We start from the raw sequence: 5,997 nt of genomic DNA, 5'->3' as shown, positions 1-5,997 counted from the left end.
AACTAGCAGTGGGTTCACATCTCCATGTGATTCGGGACTAAACATGTCCTTATATGAGCATACCCCAATTGCTCTATTCTTACTTATCAACTTCTTGATAATAAGAACGTCAGAACTCAAGTCTGATAGCACACAACCAATCATGTTAAACGCCTAGCAGCATCGCTTACATTATTCCCTAGGTATCAAATGATAGTGCCTGGAAGAACCATTCTATTATGGTTAGCGTACATTACGGTCCTTCATCTCATATATCCCGACCGATTCGACAACTATTGGTATATTAAGGGCTGTCAAAGAATCGATACTATGTGTCATGTCATAGTTGCATCGATGGTGTAATCTAAGAAACCCTTTTCTTAATTACCACCATACTCTGGTCAGAGATTTCATACTACATAGACATAGGATATCCATATCCAAAGGTAAGTGGTGAATCCCCGACTGTAATGCATCGAATCCTATATGTTTCAACAACACACCCAACCTTGCCACCTTATGACCCCATATGAGTCGGTAAACAAGTCAAATTGCAATGCTAGCATATAGAGTCTCAATGTTGTCCCGGGTCATTAGGACTAATGGTGTACAACAATAAACTAGGACGTTTCCACTCGATATTTAAGAACCACTTGGAAAGTCCTTTATGGAGGGTTTTTGTAACGTTCCGTACTTTTGCTACTTAAAATTTGGGGAAGAATTAAAAATTTTATTAATTAAATCGTGAACATCCAAAGTTTAAATAAGTAAACGGTACGTCTCCAAATCTGTTGCAACAAAAGATCTAAAGATCTAAGTTTGAAAAAAGTATTTGAACATTTTCGTAAAACTAAAAACTCAAGCCTACCCTTTGGTCACCACCTCCAGTCTCCTCATAATCATCCTCACCTTCATCGATCAAATCTAGTGAGTCTAAAGACTCAACGCGTATAAACTGGAAGTAACGAATAATACGTAATAAAACTACATGCAACTTCAAAGTAGAGCGTACATACTTAAACTTGAACTTGCAATAAACTTGAACATCGTACATAACTTAGACGTGCCATATTGTGAAACTTTCATAAACATACTTGCATACTTGTACTTACATAACTTCATCATTTTGCGTAGAGGATGTTTCAAAGCAAGTGACCCATAACATATATTGCCTGATCAGACTAAACCACAGTACTGGGCTGACAGGGAAGATCCACTGCCATATACATGAGATCTCCGTTCATAATTTAATGGGTGGATTGGTCCCCGTTCATAATTTAATGCTTTCCAATCCTGATCTAAACCCGTTCATAATTTAACGTGGTGGAGAGGTCCTCGGCCACGTTCACCGACTTCCAAACCCATTTATAATTTGGTCACAAAACATTTAGCATACCTCAAAAACTTAAAATATTTTCTTTTGCACGTCAACATACTTACTTGGCGTTGAGGGATCCGTTGGATCTCGCTTGGGGCCGCTACTTAGCTGGTGTAACTTAGACATAATAATCATGCTTACACACATGCTCGTTCATTTCCTTAGGACGTTCTAAAGTTCCCATGATTCAACCTGGTTAAACATTGCACTGAACTAAGGTATCAACCTCAAAGCATTTAACATAATTTTTCCCAAAAATGAAGTACACGGACCCCGTGCCCAGGTCGGCTCCAGGTCTGTGTAAATACTGTTAAAGACGTGTGCAGAAAAGGGAAGGCACGGACCCCGTGCCTAGGTCCTTATAGGGTTCCGTGTAGATACTGTAAAAACACACCGAAAAGAAGTGAGGACACGGACTCCGTGCTAGGGTCCGTCTAGGGGTCCGTCTAGACTTTGTGAAACTACATCTCGATTGAAACAAAGGCACGGACCTATTGTCAGGGTCCGTGTACCTGTTCGTGTAGCATCGGAATTTCGAAACCTGCGTGAAAAACTTAACATGTTGATTCTCTTTTCTTACCAAACCATAAGGGATGAGAATTGGCACCTCGAGACCTCTCTTAGGACACTAAGGTATTGACTCCAAACTGCACAAGCCATTAAAATTGCCACTCAACCAGACAAGCAACAATGAATGACGCAACCCGAAATTTCGACATCACTTTTCTTCCTAGGACTCTTAGTACAACCTGGTGCCTAACGACATGAAAGGAGACACCAATAATAATCCCAACATTGTTCTTGACTTACCTAAATGCAGCAGCAATCGCCCGTGGATTCCCAACGAAGCCTGCAACAAATAACTTCAAGAACACATCAATACATAATTTTTCTGAAAAACGCAGCTTGAGCAATCTCACGAGAAACACCATAACTCACTCAATTTTTATCCAAATATTTCCAATTTACTATCAAATCGAAGGTATCGAAAAGTTATAAAATTTTTGTGTTGAAAGGTTTCTCAGAATCACGACCAAAAAAATCGCAATATTTAAAAAGGCAGCTAAAACGAGTTTTCAGATCTAAAATTTATTTCAAAACTGATCCAAACCATTTTTTGCTCAAACAACGAACGTCATACATAAATTTTTACGCATAAAAATAACACAACACATAATATGACGAGATCGATGAAGAAATAACAGAATATACGTGCTTTTAAATCTTTAACGTTACCGAACGACGACACCGAAGCGTAAACAGAGCGAGGCTTGATCCGGGACGATGGTGGCACTATAATCTTCTCCCGGTACCACATTGACTTATACCTTTCTTTTATTGCAGTTTTGACGACATTCCCGTATGAAATTCAAAGTCTGTCAATACACAATCTGGAAATGACAACATCAAATAAAACCATATCAATATACTGCTCAAATCAATAACAATCTTATCAATCTGGATTTAACTCAAAACCAACGGAATAACGGAACAATCCCGATATCCCGGTCAACACAATTTCAATAGATATTAATTACAATCCATAACCAATATCTAATACAATCTGTAATCAAACCATAATCCAAATCTGTCCATTATCGACCAATATAATCTGAAAAACCATAACAATTCAAAAATCAATCTGTTTCTTAATCTGACTTCGATTCTACGATGTCTAACATGTCAAGAACATCATATATGAATTCTATCTTATTCTGGCAATATCATAATTTCAAAACATATCACAACAGAATAAAACTTACGTCTAGTTGTAGCCTGCATCAATAAGAGCACAGTACTGAAGTCGGATTCAAAATCGGACGGGCGGATCTTTTACAAACTTCAAATTTCTAAAATAAAAGGTGTAAGGATTTTATACAATTATTCTCGTTCCTTTTCTCCATTCTTTTTCTTTCTGAAACGGATGAAGACTCATGTATATATGTACATTGCATGGTTTAAAAAACGTGGCTTGATTATTTAAGCAGAACGTCTCGCGCATATGCGTGACCATACTCGGCGCATATGCGCGAGACAATATGTCTCGGCGCGTGTCTACACGGCAGCTCGCACATATGCGCGCCCTCACTCGGCGCATATGCGCGAGGCCCTTTTCCATTCTTCACAACTCTCGGGTACCCTCGCGCACATGCGAGGATCCATGTCGCGCATATGCGCGAGGTTCTCTGCCCACTCCGCGCATATGCGTCCGGCATGAACGCGCATATGCGCGAGGCTCAATCCTCACACATAATTCAAATCTCCTTTCCGCCTATCCCGGTCTAATCCGTACCATCTATAATCACATCAATTAATCAAAAAATCATTTTAGATTAACAACACAGCAAATATCGGGCATTATAAATATGGTTCAATGAGACTCTGCATTGACTACCGACAACTGAACAAGGCAACGGTAAAGAACAAATATCCTTTGCCTCGTATAGATGATTTATTTGATCAATTGCAGGGTTCTTCAGTTTATTCCAAGATCGACCAAAGATCTGGATATCATCAGCTGAGAGTCAGGGATTCTGAAATCCCGAAGACAACGTACAGAACCAGGTATGAACATTATGAGTTTATTGTCATGCCGTTTGGTTTGACCAATGCGCCAGCTGTGTTTATGGGTCTGATGAACCGTGTCTTTCAAAAATATCTCGATGATTTCATGATTATATTCATTGATGATATTTTGATTTATTCAAAGAATGTGATTGAGCATGCCGAGCATCTGAGAACTGTGTTACGAATTCTGAGGGCTGAGAAATTATATGCCATACTGTCCAAATGTGAGTTTTGGTTGAGACAGGTTGTATTTCTGCGTCACATCATATCTGGTGATGGGATTTCTGTTGATCCTAGTAAAGTCTAGGCCGTGATCAATTGGCCGACACCTACATCTGTGCCAGAGATACGCAGCTTTATGGGTTTAGCAGGATATTATCGACGATTTATTAAAGACTTCTCCAGTATTGCTAAGCCTATTACGCAGTTGACTCAGAAGAATGCTCCATTTGTGTGGTCAGAAGACTGTGAGTCCAGTTTTCTTGAGTTGAAGAAGAGACTAACCAGTGCTTCGATCTTGACTATTCCATCAGGTACTGGTTACTTTGTTGTTTATTGTGATGCTTATCACAGGGGATTGGGATGTGTTTTGATCCAGCGAGTCCATGTTATCACTTATGCTTCACGAGAGTTGAAGCCACACGAGACTCGCTACCCAATTCATGATCTTGAATTGTCTGCCATCGTCTTTGCATTCAAGATATGGCGACACTACCTGTACGGTGAGAAGTTTGAGATCTATTCTGATCATAAAAGCCTGAAATATGTATTTTAACAATCAAAATTGAATATGAGACAACAAAGATGGCTTGATTTGCTTAAAGATTTCGATTGTGAGATCAAGTACCATCCAGGAAAGTCGAATGAATCAGCCGATTCACTGAGTCGAAATGTATGTTCTTTATCCTTATCGACGATTGGTGTTTCAAATTTGACAGAAGATTGTTGTTCGTCTGGATTGGTATTTGAGACAGATTGTAGGCCATTACGATTGTATGCTGTTCAAGTCGAACCAGAGCTCATTTTGAGAATTAATGCAGCTCAGAAAGTTGAACAGAATGTAAAGAATTCGATATCGATGGTCAGAGCAGGGCATCGATCAGAGTATCAGGTTCGGGATAATGTACTGTAATCGTCTTTTTGTGCCGAATGTTTCAGAATTGAAACGACAGATCTTGTCAGAAGCGCATAGCAGTCGATTCAGTGTGCACCCTGATGACAGAAAAATGTATAATGATTTGAAAAGACAGTTTGGTGGAAACAGATGAAAGCTAACATTGCAGAATATGTTTCCAGATGTCTGAATTGCCAACAGGTAAAAGCTGAAAGAAAGAAATCCAGAGGACTGTTACAGAGTTTGCCCATTCTTGAATGGAAATGGGATCACATTTCCATGGATTTCGTGACAAAGCTACTGCGTTCCTCCCGAGGTTGCGATGTGATTTGGGTTGTAATTGACAGATTGACCAAATCCGCATGCTTTATTCCGTACAAGATGACGTACCGACATGACCAGATGGCAGAGATTTATGTCAATGAAGTGGTCAGATTGCACGGAGTGTCGAAGTCGATTGTTTAATACCGTGATCCTCGATTTACTTCGCACTTCTGGCAGAGTTTGCAGCAGGCTCTTGGTACAAAGTTACATCTGAGTACCGCATATTATCCACAGACCGACGGACAGACGGAGCGGAATATCCAGACACTGGAGGATATGCTGAGAGCTGTAGTGCTTGATTTTAGCACTAGTTGGCAAGATTCATTGACACTTTGTGAGTTTTCATACAACAACAGCTATTAGACGAGTATTGAGATGACACCGTTCGAAGCGTTGTACGGAAAGAAGTGTAGATCCCCTTTGTATTGGGATGATATCTCCAAGGTACCTGAGATTGGATCTGACATGATTAGAGAAATGACTCAGAAAGTGAGCTGATTCAGAAAATAATGAAGGCAGCTCAAGAAAGACAAGCCAAATATGCCAATGTTCGATGAAGACCATTGGTATTTGAGGCAGGAGACCGATTATTTTTGAAGATTTCACATTTCAAAGGAGTTGTCAGATTTGGCAA

Source organism: Primulina eburnea, chromosome 2, assembly GCF_022965805.1.
Source record: "Primulina eburnea isolate SZY01 chromosome 2, ASM2296580v1, whole genome shotgun sequence".
NCBI lineage: Eukaryota > Viridiplantae > Streptophyta > Magnoliopsida > Lamiales > Gesneriaceae > Primulina > Primulina eburnea.
The sequence above is the reverse complement of the archived record's forward strand: the minus strand, read 5'-3'. Positions refer to the sequence as shown.